Source organism: Rutidosis leptorrhynchoides, chromosome 11 (assembly GCF_046630445.1).
Source record: "Rutidosis leptorrhynchoides isolate AG116_Rl617_1_P2 chromosome 11, CSIRO_AGI_Rlap_v1, whole genome shotgun sequence".
NCBI lineage: Eukaryota > Viridiplantae > Streptophyta > Magnoliopsida > Asterales > Asteraceae > Rutidosis > Rutidosis leptorrhynchoides.
Window position 1 is genome coordinate 148,023,363 of NC_092343.1, and position 16,876 is coordinate 148,040,238.

A 16,876-nucleotide genomic window follows, 5' to 3' on the forward strand; every position below is an offset into this window, starting at 1 on the left:
ATCATCAACTACGTGTCAAAGAAGAGGACATTCCGAAAACTGCTTTTCGGACACGCTACGGTCATTACGAATTTTTGGTCATGCCGTTTGGATTGACGAATGCGCCAGCTGTATTCATGGACCTCATGAATCGAGTTTGTAGTCCATATTTAGATAAGTTTGTTATCGTTTTCATTGATGATATTCTTATCTATTCCAAGAGTGAGCAAGAGCATGAGCAGCATTTAAGGTTGATATTAGAGTTGTTGAGAAAAGAACAGCTATATGCTAAATTTTCTAAATGTGCTTTCTGGTTGAAAGAAGTGCAATTTCTTGGCCACGTTGTTAGTAGTAAAGGAATTCAGGTTGATCCAGCAAAAATTGAAGCCATTGAAAAATGGGAGACTCCTAAGACACCAATGCAGATACGCCAATTTTTGGGTTTAGCCGGTTATTATAGAAGTTTTATTCAAGATTTTTCCCGAATAGCTAAGCCGTTGACAGCGTTAACGCAAAAAGGGAAGAAATATGAATGGACTTCTGAGCAGGAGAGTGCATTTCAATTACTGAAAAAGAAGTTGACTACGGCGCCTATTTTATCGTTACCAGAAGGGAACGATGATTTTGAAATATATTGTGACGCTTCGCGACAAGGTTTTGGTTGCGTTCTTATGCAACGGAAGAAAGTTATTGCATACGCATCCCGACAATTAAAGATTCACGAGCGGAATTATACGACGCATGATCTAGAACTGGGAGCAGTCGTGTTTGCATTGAAGATATGGAGACACTACTTGTATGGGGTTAAATGCACTGTGTTTACTGATCATAAAAGCCTTCAACATATTTTCGATCAAAAACAGCTGAACATGAGGCAACGTAGGTGGGTCGAGCTGATAAACGACTATGATTGTGAAATTCGTTATCATCCCGGGAAGGCGAACGTGGTGGCCGATGCTCTAAGCAGAAAGGAACGAGAACCAATTCGAGTACGAGCGATGAACATAAAAATTCGCATGAATCTCAACTCACAAATCAAAGAAGTTCAACGAGAAGCACTTACTAAAGAAAATATAGGAAATGAAATAATGAAGAAGTATGAGAAGCAACTCGTTATGCGGGAAGATGGAATTCGATATTTTGCAAATCGTATTTGGGTACCGAAGTTGGGAGGATTAAGGAAGTTGATATTGAATGAGGCACATAAGACAAGATATTCGATACATCCTGGAGTTGGAAAGATGTATCAAGATCTTAAGACGCATTATTGGTGGCCTAATTTAAAGACAGACGTTGCAACATATGTTGGGGAGTGTTTAACTTGTTCCAAAGTCAAAGCAGAACACCAAAAGCCGTCAGGATTACTTCAACAACCAGAAATCCCAGAATGGAAATGGGACGGTATTACCATGGATTTCATCACGAAGTTACCAAAGACTGTCTGGGGATACGACACTATTTGGGTAATTGTTGATCGTCTTACCAAATCTGCACATTTCTTGCCTATAAAGGAAACGGATAGAATGGAGAAATTATTACGATTATATATAAAGGAAATAGTTTCAAGGCATGGAATACCTATTTCCATTATATCTGATCGTGATAGTAGATTTACCTCAAAGTTCTGGCAATCACTACAGGAGGCACTAGGAACTCGTTTGGATATGAGTACCGCATATCATCCGCAAACCGACGGGCAGAGTGAAAGAACAATTCAGACTCTTGAAGACATGCTCAGGGCATGTGTGATCGATTTTGGAAACGGATGGGATAAATATCTACCGTTAGCAGAATTCTCGTATAATAATAGTTATCATGCGAGCATTGGAGCTGCGCCATTCGAAGCATTGTATGGAAGGAAGTGTAGATCTCCTATCTGTTGGAATGAAGTAGGAGATCGACAATTAACGGGTCCCGAGATCATACACGAAACGACTGAGAAGATTGTACAAATCAAGGAGAGATTGAAAACAGCCCGTAGTCGCCAAAAGAGCTACGCCGATGTTCGAAGGAAACCATTAGAGTTTCAGATCGGTGACATGGTTATGTTAAAAGTGTCACCATGGAAAGGTGTAATACGTTTCGGCAAAAGGGGTAAACTGAACCCAAGGTACGTAGGCCCGTTCAAGATTATTGAACGCATTGGACCGGTAGCTTATCGACTCGAGTTACTGCAACAACTCGCCGGAGTACATAATACCTTTCACGTCTCGAACCTTAAGAAGTGTCTTGCAAAGGAAGATCTCACCATTCCTCTTGAAGAAATCCATGTCGATGAGAAACTACAATTCATCGAAGAACCAATCGAAATCATGGACCGTGAAGTTAAACAGCTCAAGCAGAGCAACATACCGATCGTTAAGGTTCGTTGGAATGCTCGAAGAGGTCCTGAGTTTACTTGGGAACGAGAGGATCAGATGAAACAAAAGTATCCACACTTGTTTCTCGATGACGCAAAATAGGTACAATTTTAAAATTTCGGGACGAAATTTATTTAACGGGGAGGTAATGTAACGACCCTCACTTTTTCGATCGTTCTATACTTATAAGATTAATATTTACATAAATTAAACCTTACCAACATGATAAGCAATCCAAATTGTCGAGATTTATATTTCCGAAAAGAGTTTACACAACGTTTGACCGTCTAGTTTGACCGATGATATCACGAACTATATAACATATGATAATTATACGTTTGTGTATATATATGTATATGTACATATTTAACATGATCTAAGAATGTTTTAATATCTCATTTTGTATTAATAACAATAAGTTATAAGTATATTTTAAAACTACTAACTTAAGTTTTCAAAACGATAACTATACGTAATGTTTTTCGACGTAAATACTTATAACCTATATTACTTATACATGCATCGTATAGATATGTATTTTATCACTTTTAAAGGGCTTACATACATAAAACAATATAAGTATATTTACAAAAGATAGCTATATTTGAATCCTCGTTCCGTTTCCTCAAAGATTTCTATACGTATACCTAGAGTATATGTACCCGTATCATACGCAGCTTCTAGATGTATTTACTATTGGTATATACCAATAAAAATCTGCTCCTTAGCAGCCTTAAATGATTAAGAAACATGTGGAACCAACCATTTGTCAAGTAGCATGAATTATTTAGCAAGAAAACAAAGTTAGGTATCTTTTTTTTCCTTTATAACCTAAAAACGTTTTTATGCATGCACACCATTTCTTCACCCCATTTTCTCATACTCACACTTCCATTTCTCTCTCAAAATACTCTTAACTTCATACTTGATCATCTCCAAGCATTTTCCCCATCATTTAGCTTCAAAAACCTTACTTAATCACCATAAGAAAACCATACAAAAACACTTCAAGAAATCCTTCCAAGAACACAAACTTACTTCCAATCTTTGATCCAATTCCATCACCCTTTTGGTTCTAGCTTTTTACTCCTCTTTTACAGCAACCTTGTCCAAGGAACTTGAGGTAGAATCTATGTTCATAACCTTATTCGATTCATATATATATAGCTATCTTATTTTGTGGTATAAAATTTTAACAACAAGAACATAGTTTGAATGTTTTCAAACTTGTTTGCAAACTAAATAGATCCTTCTAACTTAACTTTTAAAATACTTCAAGACCTGTAATATATCATAAATATATGCTAATTTAACAAGGTATAACTTGGTTTTTCAAAGAACACCTTAAAAACTGAATTTACGACGTCGGAGTGCAACCGGGGGCTGTTTTGGGTTGGATAATTAAAAACCATCTTAAACTTTGAATTGGAGGTTTATTTTCTGGAAAAATGATTTTTACTATGAATATGATAACACATAAAAATTTCATGATTTAACTCAAAGTATAAGTATTTTTAGAAAAATAATCATTTAAGGTTGTTTACATGATGGAAAATGATTAACTTCATAAGTTTCACTAAAGTTTGACCTATGACCTGTGATTTCTAATACAAACTAAGGTATTTACAGTTCATAGTCTTAAAGAGGGACTCAATCCAAGGAAGTGACAAGTTGAATCAACGAAAACGGAGTTGTAACGAAGAAACTATGACCAAAACGAGATCGGATATCTAAGACTTGTTTAACTTCGGGATAAATTGGGAAAAATTAAATAAAATCACATATTTCTAAGATAACATGATATTTTATATATATGTACTTATAATTCAATTTTATATGGTTCAGGATCACCCGCAAACAACACGAGAAGATTAATCATAAGATCCCATGTTTGTACGCAACACGTCATTTGACAACACCGGTACTTTATGTACGCAACACGTCATTTGACAACACCGGTACCGTGGGTCAAGATTAATCTCGACCAATACATATACGATGGGGTTTTATTTATTTCGTTAGGGGGTTTTATTTATTTCATTGCGGGTATATTAAACATCTAAAAATGAACCATTAAAATTGAATTACTAACAACGAACTGCTAACTACGGACTAAGGAATTATTCAAAGTATTAAAAGTATAACAAGTATATATATGTGACGTTTGTTTAAAAAGAAAAGGTATTGATATATTATATATGGATAGGTTCGTGATATCAACCGGAGACCAAGTCAAATTATATATATCTTCAAGACAACAGTGAGTATATAGTCCCACTTTTAAACTCTAAATATTTCGGGATGAGAATACATGTATTTTATGTTTTACGATATGGACACAAGTAACTGAAAAATATATTCTACGTTGAGTTGTACCACTGGCATACTTCCCTGTAGCTTGGTAACTGTTATTTACAGCGGTATTGTAAACGCGAATCCTGTTGATAGATCTATCGGGCCTGACAACCCCAACCGGACTGGACGACCAGTATTCAACGGTTGCACAGTACTTCGTTTCGTGACTACACTTGGTACGGTGTAGTAAGATTTCATAATAAAGGGAATATGCGACGTGATTAAATGTTAAGTATGGTTACCAAGTGCTCAACCACTTAGAATATTTTTATTAAAATGTTTATATATGAAATCTTGTGGTCTATATTTATATCGCTGCCGGCATTAAACCTATATCTCACCAACTTTATGTTGACGTTTTAAACATGTCTATTCTCAGGTGATAATTAGAAGCTTCCGCTGCATCATGTTGAATCTAAGCAGGATCTTGCGTACGCATATTTGTGTCAAAAATAAGACTGCATATCCAAGAACTTGTGTTGTAAAATATGCTAGAAATCGGGTTGTTATTATCATTTGTAAAGTTTGTAAGTCGAAGATTATCGCTAAACGATAATCATCTTTATTTTGTCCAAAGCTTGTATCAAAAATAAGGATCATGGTTTGTAATGTATAATATATGCAGTTTTTCTTTAAAAAAATGTCGCATATAGAGGTCAATACCTCGCAATGAAATCATACGTTATCTAACACGTTCTTATGGTTAAGGACGGGTTATGACATTAATAATAATAATAATAATAATAATAATAATAATAATAATAATAATAATAATAATAATAATAATAATAATAATAATAATATTAATGATTAATGATTAATGGTAATAATAATAATAGAAATTAAATCAAAAGCATATACCTATTTGGAACCTTTGCTAAAAAGATTTGTCCCGGAGGAGACTCGAACCCCAAACCCCTTGATAACTCGACACTCCCTCTAACCAACTGAGCTGGCTCACTATTCTGTTATTATTCAATTTCATTTATAACTAAACCGTATCATTAATGCTTTTAATCCCTTCATCTTCTTCTGTCGACAGTAAACGACCAATGAAAAATTATAACGAGTCCTTATTAGTTTTAAGCTTTAAATATATATACAGAAACGATTTGTAATAGATGGTTTTGAAAATCAGTAAAAGAAAAAAAATATAAAAATAAGAAGGACATATCTGCTGTAACTCACGAAGAACACTAACTACTACAACATTGATTTTTAAAAATTAGACTGTTTTAGGCCACAACTCCTACATGAAATATTTTTCTTAACATCATAGAAACACTCGGCAATCATTTTTAAAATCTGAATCAAAATACAATTCACAAATTTGAATGATTTTAAACCGTTTGACCTTTTGACTCAAAACTTTGACTCACAAATTCAGGCTTGATAGGATGAATTGAACTTTAATAATTTACAGAAAGTTTGAAAAAGAGATTCCTAACATAATTGCATTGTTACATTTTTAAAATTCATTCGAATTCGTGATATGCTGAAAAAGTTAGAAGAACAGAGAAAAGAACTCGTTCTGTTTAAATTTTGCTGTTTAATTCTACAAGTTGAAGTAGCTGTAATTGATAACTGATATTGGAAAAGAATGATTTTTGAATTACGTCTAATGAATCGATCACTGGTTATACAAATGGTTCGTGGGTCTCGTTTGGTGATAACAGAGAACAACAAAAAAATAAAAAAATAAAAAGGTGATAGAGATGGCAAACTGCATTTGTATTTTACTGATATTAGATTCATTCTAGTAGAGGATTTTTAGAGACAAGATTATCAATCAAAAATAGTTAGATGGATACTCATAACAAACTCGTACGAAATCTTGATTTTATATGTTATATAATTAATATTATTGACTAATAAATATGTTAGTAATAATAATAATAAATAATAATAATAATACAAATAATAATTATATTAATATTATTTATAATAATGATAGATAATAATAATGATATAAAAAAATGGTGATAATAATATTAATCATAATGCAAATAATAATACTAATTATATTATACTAATAATAATAATATACAAATTATACACATCAAATATCATAATTGTATATCTCTTATATTTATATATTTACCTTTATAGATTCTAATTAACCTTATTAATACATATAAATATAATAATAATACTTTTAATCATTCTTATTTATATATGAAGTCTTTATTTTGATATTCAAAATTTTAAAATTTAAATTATAATATTAATAATAATAATATTAATAATAATAATATAACCATTTATGTTTATTTACTTTCATATATATATATATATATATATATATATATATATATATATATATATATATATATATATATATATATATAATTGCTTACAAACAATTGTTCGTGAATTATCGGGCATAGTCAAAGGTTAATTGAATACATAAATATAGATTTCAAAACTTTTAAGACTCAACATTACAGATTTTTGCTTATCGTGTCGGCAACATATAAAGAATAAAGTTTAAATTTGATCGAAAATTTCCGGGTCATCACAGTTTCCATTATTTGTTGATCTGTTTTGTGATCTTGCAGCTATTTAAATAAATAAGAATATAAAATGATATATAATAGTTGACTTTTTTTAGAAGAAAGATTTTATATACATGTCCAATCCCCTGTGGTGGCAGGGCCAACCAAGATGTATGTCGTCTAATCCAACCTCAGACTCTTTCTTCCCTACCTATTTGACTCTTCAGGTCAGTTGATTTTTATTCTAGATGTCACATGGTAACAATCACTTTGAACTTGATTGTAGTTGCATTTGATGATTAGATGGTTAGATATATTAGGTCACATTGACTATTTATGTTGTGAAATTGTTGTTAGAACATAGTAAACTGAAATGTGTTATCGGAAGTGTGTGATTCAAGGGACAAGGTCTGATACAAATAAGACTTATTTGATACCGGATCAAATATGTGTATCATCAAGTAGATGGATGTACTCAATCTGATCTTACGATTTGCATCACTTTTAATTTCAGTTAATCTCCTGATTTATTTTAATTTATTTTATGCATACTGTATTAGTATATATTAATGGACCACTAAAGTATTTGTAATCACTTTCCATAAAATTATCATCTGAACTCCTAATTGTAACTTTATATATATTTATTATAGATATGATTTGAACTTATTATAATTTTTGTTCTTAAATCTTAAATCATATTTTGCCATTTAAATTGTTGAACTGATTTGTGTTTAATACAGGTTTCAAGATCGATGAGCTCGGGATAGACTTTACACGTTCAATGGTGAGGACAATTGGGAATGGCAACAACACTAGTTTTTGGCACGACCCTTGGCTTGTTAACGCTCCACTTAAAACTGTCTATAGCAGACTGTTTCGGCTCGAAGTAAACCAAGACGCCAAGGTCTGTGATCGAGTGATATGGCAGTCTCCCGCCTTTGTTTTTGATGCGATTTGGGCCCCGGTTCCAAACGGGCGAACAAGAGGTGAGCTGATCGAGATTAACAAGCTACAAGATTTTTGTTTCGATAAAACAAAAGAAGACTCGTGGAAATGGTCGTTAAGTAGCAACGGTGTTTTTTGTACAAAAGTACACACTGATCTTATATTCTCGAAAACTTTTCAAACAAGCGGAATCACAAATGGTGCGACTCTATGGAACAATCTTATACCGAAGAAAGTTGAAATCTTCATATGGCTGACAAAACGGAAAAGGTTGCTCGTACTTTTGGAACTCGACAAGAGAGGCATCGACCTTCACTATGTCCGCTGCCCGTTATGTGACGAGGAATTGGAATCGGTAGAACACTCACTATATTTGTGTAAACATGCGGAAACTATTTAGAAAAAGGTGTTCTCGTGGTGGGGAAAAAATAATGTAAACCAACAAAGCTATGAAGACATCTTCAACAACAACTCCACGTGCGTAACTTCCGGTATTGGTGCGAAGGTTTGTCAAACGGTGAAATGGGTGTGCGGGTATCTCATTTGGAGAAATCGGAATCAAAAGGTTTTCAAACTTAAATGTTGGACTCCTCCGGTCGCTTTAAATGAGATACAAATCTTGAGCTAAGAATGGATATCAAAAAGATGTAAGACTATGAAGATCGAGTGGCATAGATGGCTTCATGACCCGGCATCGATTTTTACATAAGTCGTGAGGCTAATCCTCCTACATTCACATGAAGAACATGGATGCAATCTTTGCAACTAGTTTACTGTGTTGTCTAATATGTAGTAGGTCTAGTTGTGAGACTTTTTACTTGAGATACTTTTGTAAATCAATGTGTAAATTTGCGAATGAATAAAAGCATGCTTTTCAAAAAAAAAAAAATGTGATAATCAATTAAAATATGCATCTTTAGTCATATTAATCGAAACAGATTGTTTCTCTCATTATTTTATCGAGCTTAATTTTCAATTATATTTTTTAGTTTATTCTATATCATATTAGTTCTCATAATAGAGATTTTAGTATAGTTTATTTAACTCAATCTACTATGACTTTTACATATATTTTAAAAAAACTTAGCTATAACCAAATATATAAATATATAATAATATTATGTTTGCCGACCATCAAATTATAATACTCCATATTATTTTTGTAAGATTCCTAACAACTTCATCATGGTAGAAGAGGTAGTTGTTTACTTGTTTACTTGTTTACTTTGTGAATCTAATTAGTACAACCATATCCTCCTACTTGTTTACTCCTCTCTCAAATCACTATTCACTAAAACCTTTTACAATTCACTAAAATGGTAATCCTCACTGAAGTTTCAGAATCATTTTCATCTGGCAATCAAAAGTATGATGTTTTTCTAAGTTTTCGAGGTGCTGATACCCGTAATAACTTCACTAATCACCTCCACAAAGCCCTTGAGGGTGCTAACCTCGAAACCTTTTTGGACAAAGAAGAGATTCATACCGGGCTATATTTAAAACCGGAATTGGAGATGGCTATCAAAAATTCCCGGGCTTCTGTTATTGTGTTGTCTAAAAATTATGCCTCTTCAACGTGGTGCCTTGACGAACTTGTACTGATTCTTGAGCAACATAAGACCTGCAGACATATTGTAATTCCGATCTTCTATCATGTGGAGCCCACTGATGTTAGAAAGCAACAAAAAAGCTTTAAAGTTGCAATGGATGAACATAAGAAGAAGATGGAAGCAGAGTCAGATTTGGGGAAAAAACGTGTGTTGGCTAAAAAGATAGAAAAGTGGAAGGAAGCACTAACAAAAGTTGCTGATTTAAAAGGGTTTGATGCAAAGGACAGGTAAACTTCTTTTGAATGTTTGAAGTTGTTAATTCTCCTACTAATCTTTAAAACTAATTTTTAGGTTATCTTATATAGCTCAATTAAATTAAAGTAATTAACGAAATAAGATATATACAATTACAATTAACTGTAACATAAAATCATATATGTTTCGGAAAATTTGAGAATAAAGAGTGAAGAGTAAACCTCAAATGAATCTTATATGGTTGACCACTTTGACTACTAATTTTCAGGCCAGAAGTGAAGTTTATAGAAGAAATTATCGAGGACATCTTCCGCAGATTAGGTGGAACCATAAGTAGTTCTCTGCCACTACTTTTTGGAAGGGAGGATTCCATTGATTTCATCACTTCATGGTTGAAAGATGTCTCCTCACATACGGTCGACATTCTTACCATTTCGGGCATGAGTGGGATCGGAAAGACGTATTTAGCCAATCACATCTTTGAGTTACATCGTTGTGAATTTGAAGCGAGTAGTTTTATTGAAAGTATCATTAAGGCTCAATTCAATGGAATGCTTGGTTTACAAAAACGGCTTCTTGGCAACATTCTGAAAACAAGTCCAGTTCATGTGGATCGTGTATCTGAATACACCTCCATTATTGAAAGAACACTGGCCCGTAAAAAGGTGTTTCTAGTTCTTGATGATATTAATAGTGTCGAACAGTTAAATGAGTTACTAGGAAATAAAGGTCTTCATCCAGGAAGCAAAATTATAATTACGGCCAATGACATGTCATTGACAGAGCGTTGTGCACTATTCAACCTCCATGTTCAACCTAAGCATACACAATACATAATTGAAGGCTTATTTTACCATGAATCAGTACGTCTTTTATGTTTTCATGCTTTTAAATGTGAAGTATGTAAAGAAGAGTATAAAGAGGTTTCATATAAGATCGTGAATTATTGTGAAGGACACCCATTGGCTCTTATAGTTTTGGGCAGCTCTCTACTTAACAAAGATGTGGCTCATTGGAAAGAATGCATTGATATGCTAGAACAAGGACCAGAAGGCGCTGTTTCTCGTATAAACAAAATCTTGAAAAGGAGCTTTGACAGTTTGGAATCCAAAAATGACAAGGAATTGTTTAAGCATATTGCTTGTTTTTTTATTGGAAAGCGGAGAGATTTCACTGAAACAATATTAAAGGCATGTGATATACAAGCTATAAGTGGGATCTCTCGTCTCATTGAAAGATGCCTTCTTCGAGAAGATAAGTACTCTAATGTGTTGATGATGCATTCACTTATTCAAGAGATGGGAAGAAATGAAGTACGCCAAGAATCACCCGAGAAGCCCGAGGAGCGTAGTAGATTATGGCGCCATACAGAGTCATACAAAGTGTTGAAGAAAAAGACGGTAAGAGGCCATACATGCTTTCATATTTAATATTACGGTAGTAGTGAATTTTATTTGATTTATTTATCATGTAAATCATCTTAATTATTTTAAGGGTCTCTTCTTTATAGGGTACAAAAAATGTTAAAGGCCTTGCCCTAGACATGAAAATGATTAGAAATGAAAAGTTACGCGGATCATTATTTGAGTTGGAAATAAATGCATTAAGTGGGATGGATAAGCTAATGCTACTACAACTTAATTATGTGAGACTCAATGGGTCTTATGAGAGATTTCCTAAGAAATTAAGATGGTTGTGCATGCAATGGTTCCCTTTAGAGTCTATGCCTTCAAACTTACCAATATCACATCTATTGACACGTTTTCTAGTAGTCCTGGAATGAGGCAAAAGGTAAGAAGTTAGAATGATCCACTTCAATTATTAGTGCTCTTTTATACCACGTCACTACAATTTACTTATTATGTATACCTTTCCGGCAGTTGACTGGATCCTCATCAGAAGATACACTATTGCTTGTATCATTAAAGATCCTTAATGTGAGTTTCTGCAAACAGCTTCGTACTTTAGGTGGTTTTTTTGAATATCATAAACTTGAGAGGTTAACTGCTACATATTGCACAAGTTTGATCGAGGTTTGTGAATCGATTGAGCTATGTTCTGAGCTTGTATTCATTGATCTGAGTTACTGCACCAAGCTTGAAAAACTTCCGTTACTAAAGTTGGAGAAGGTTAGAACACTAGTGCTAGATAGTTGTAATTTTGGTAAGAGGGATATGGGTTCACTAGAGATGCTCAACCTTAGCAACATTAGTAAACACTCACACACATCTTCCTCTTCCATTGTGATGTCTACACAACGAAACTTAAAGTTCTTTGCAGTTTCTTTTCCACATTCATTAGTAACGTTGTCACTTCAAAATAATAATTTGTCTAATGAATCATTTCCTATAGAGTTAAGTAGCATACCTATGTTGAAGGAATTAGTGTTAAGATGATAATCCAATTATTTCAATGCCTAATTGTGTAAGAACCCTTCCTCGGCTTGAATCACTTAGTATGAATTCCTGTCACGAGCTGACGTCAATCAAACATCCACCACCTACCTTAACAAGTCTTAGCACCGAATATTGTCAATTGTTGATAAAAGTTGTGTTTGATCCAGAAATGTCCCCAATGATGTTATGTACGACTAAGTATGATATATCATCTTTGTCCATGGAAATTGAAGGTGCGATAAAAGTCCAACCAATGGAAAGTGTTGAGAAAAGAGTATTACATAGTTTGGGGTGGAGTAATTTAGACTTCACTAAAAACAAGGGCACCCTAAGTTATGGAAAATCTCAACCTCAGGTTTTTTCTAGTTAGCATTATCTAGTCTTATATATATATATATATATATATATATATATATATATATATATATATATATATATATATATAGTGGTAGGATCAAGAGGGAATTAACCAATCGGGAGAAGCTGGGGGAAGCAAAAACTTTTTTTTTTTTTTCGTTTTTTGAAAAAACTTTGTTCACGAACATTATAGATGGGATGAAAATATGAACATTTAGTAGAGACACTTTTTAATAAACGTTTTTATTTTGGCGGAAAAATGCTCGAAGAAGTAATATATAACAATTATCGTGTTTTTCGAGCGTATGTTGAGGTTTTAGCTATTGGGGTTTAGATATTAAGGTTTAGATATTAGGGTTTATAGGGTTTAGATATTAGGGTTTAGATTTAGGGTTTAGATTTAGGATTTAGATCGAGTTTTTAACACGAACGGTTTAGAGTTTAGGGTTTAGGGTTTGGTGTTTTGGGTTTATGGAATAAACCCAAAACACCAAACCCTAAACCCTAAACCCTAAACTCTAAATCGGGCTAAATTTTACTTCACAAAACATGAAGAAAAAAAAACGTTCATATTCTCCACGAACAATATTATCTTGAATGTTATTTTTGTCGATCGTTTTCCCGCCTAAATAATAACATTCATCACGAAGTGTCTCTTCTAAATGTTCTTATTTTTATCCAATCTATAATGTTCGTGAACAAAGTTTTTTCAAAAAACGAAATTTTTTTTTTTTGCTTCCCCCCCGCTTCCCCCCGATTGGTTACTTCCCCATTGATCCTGCCCCTATATATATATATATATATATATATATATATATATATATATATATATATATATATATGGAGAGGATCCAGTGAGAACTTTTTTACTGTGAGAACTCTATGAACTCCAAAAACACTCAAAATACACTAAAATTCGAGCAAAAGAGGGCACGGACGAACAAAAAAAAGGAAATTCGAGCAAAATTAAAAAACACGGACGAACAAAAAATTCATAGTCGAGCAAAAAAAATTTTTTTTTTTTTCGAAAAAAAATGTAGAACCATTTTTTGTTCGACTATCCCATTTTTTGTTCGACTACCTATATGTTCTACATTTTTTTGTTCGAATACAAAAATGTAGAACATATTTTTTGTTCTAATTCAAAATTTTTGTTCGAATTTCTTTTTTTTTGTTCGGCCGTGTTTTTTTTTTGTTCGACTATCCCATTTTTTTGTTCGACTACCCCATTTTTTGCTCGAATTTTCCCTTTTTTGCTCGGCCGTGTCTCATTTTTGCTCTAATTACCCGTTTTTGCTCGAATTTCAGTGTAAAATTGAGTTCTCAGGGTTCTCACACCAAAAAAGTTCTCATTTGATCCCTCTAATATATATATATATATATATATATAGGGGCATTATCAATGGGGAAGTAACCAATTGGAGGGAAGCAGGGGAAAGCAAAAAAAAAATTTCGTTGTTTTGGAATTTTTTTTCCGACATCAAGATCACACGAAAATATGAACATTTATAAAAGACACTACGTGATGAATGTTATTATTTATGCGGAAAAACGATCGACAAAAATAACATTCAAGATAATATTGTTCGTGAAGAATGTGAACGTGTTTTTTTTATGTTTTGTGAAGTAAAAATTTAGCCCGATTTAGAGTTTAGGGTTTAGGGTTTAGGGTTTGGTGTTTTGGGTTTATGGAATAAACGCAAAACAACAAACCCTAAACCCTAAACTCTAAAGCGTTTGTGTTAAAAACTCAATCTAAATCCTAAATCTAAACCCTAAACCCTAAATTTCTAAACCCTAATATCTAAACCCTATAAACCCTAATATCTAAAACCTCAACATACGCTCGAAAAACACGATAATTGTTATATATATTACTTTTTCGAGCGTTTTCCCGCCAAAATAAAAACATTTATCACAAAGTGACTTTATTAAATGTTCATATTTTCATCCAATTTATAATGTTCGTGAACAAAGTTTTTTCAAAAAATGAAAAATAAAAAATTTGCTTCTCCACGCTTCCCCCTTGATCCTATATATATATATATATATATATATATATATATATATATATATATATATATATATATATATATATATATATATTTTTTTTTTTTTTGAAAGACAAACTCACACACCCATCTAAATCTAACTCGAATATATACACCACGAATTGTCCTAAGCAGGACTCGAACCCTCAACCTCAAGGTTGTAAGGATGGCCTCGATACCGCCAAGCCATTGGCTCTTTGGTTATATATATATATATATATATATATATATATATATATATATATATATATATATATATATATATATATATATATATATATGTATGTATGTATGTATGTATGTATGTGTGTATGTATGTGTGTGTGTGGTTGTAATTAACTAATGAGATTTAATTGTTATTGTACAGATGATGTACTATGAATTTGGGATATTCAGCACACTATATGAAGGTAATGAGATGCCGAATTGGATTTGTGATGTAAGAAATGGTGGACGTGGACCATCAATATCATTTACCATTCCTTCGTATCATAAAAAAAGACTAACAGGATTGAACATATGCTGTGTTCTGTTTACCGATCATTCAGATATGAAGATGCCAATGATCAAACTTAGTAATATAACAAAGAACTGCACCTGGATGTACTATCATTATATGAGTCAATATGCCTCTGTAGTTGGGGAGTATTTAACATTTATAAGCCATTGGATGTTTACAAAGAATGACATGGAACCTGGTGACCACGTCACTATTAACTGGATAACATGGACAGCTGATGGAGAAGAACTTGGGGAGTGTGGGGTGAGTTTTGTGTATGATGATGGCAACATTAAAGAAGAAGAAGATGATGATGATGATGATGTGTTGGGTTATTACAAATCATGGAATCATATAATTGGTGGTGATCTCTCCCATTTTCGATTAACTACCGGAGAGTACTTCCTACGATCTCTCTGTTTTTACCGCAAGTCTCATGAGATACCTTCATTATTATATCTATATCTTCAACCTGATATTCATCCTGTAGTTTCAAGCGACATGAAATATATTGGTATATTTCATTGTTATTAGATTAATGTTTATCTGCTATCTAAAAAGTAAAAAAAAAAAAACAAAAACAAAAAAAAAAAAAATTGCCAATTATCACATTATTTTTTATATAAATATATTTTTCTTTCATTAGATCAAGCAGTGTTGTTTAAAGCTTTCTCCCACAAGAAGTCCAACTTACATGATCGGGCGATTGAGGTATGATTCCAACACCCAAACACTACAATTCTCTCTAGATAATATTACATGATTGCATTGACTTGAGGGGGTAGTACTCGAGTTAATCCAACAAAAAATCATAATTCACACAAATATAAAGAGTTGCAACTTCAAAAGCATTGCATTGTTTGTGAGTGGAGGTTAGGTTGCAATAGGTTTCATGTATTTTTGGAATTTGGTTTCATCATCTGATTCATAGCTAATTGTTTGAAGCAAATTGTATGTTACCTTATAACATGCAGATTAAGTGCTCGATGAAATGTGTTGCTGAACTTTTGTATAATGAAATTCTTCGATTATTTTATAACTCTTGAACATATTATTCCAGTAAAAACGCAGTTTTAGTATTATATTCTGTATTGCTTACTAAAATTCTGTTTGTTCTGAAACTTGCAGTAACTAGTTTAGCGGTCTTTATACACTTGAATGAATGAACTGATGTATGGAGTGTTACTTGATGATATTTTCAGGTGACAGTAAATGAAATAAAAGAGAGTGGAACTAGCACAAGTGAAGGTTTACAAAGAACAAAGACTCCAGATGCTCGGCATACAGATGAATTGTTCACAACAAGTGAAAACAATGACGTGATATTTGAAACATCTCACCATCCATGTCATATTTTTGGTCTTGCAAAACACGCATTTCTTAAATGCTTAGGAATAGATTAATGTACCCCAAGACACCACAAAAGAGAGAATTCACATTTGTTGATCACTGTTCGGGTCAATTGATTTTGATTCTAGATGTCACATGGTAACAATCACTTTGAACTTGATTGTGGTTGCATTGGATCATTAGATGGTTAGAATAAGTAGGTCACGTTGACTATTTATGTAGTGAAAGTTGTTAGAATAAAGTAAATTAAAATGTGTTATCGGAAGTGTATGATTCAAGGG

At 32.8% G+C, this 16,876-nt stretch overlaps 1 pseudogene; it reads left to right on the forward strand.

The window, feature by feature from the left end:
- Positions 1 to 9,453: 9,453 nt before the first annotated feature.
- On the forward strand, positions 9,454 to 16,648 carry LOC139875046 (TMV resistance protein N-like; annotated as a pseudogene).
- Positions 16,649 to 16,876: the final 228 nt, after the last annotated feature.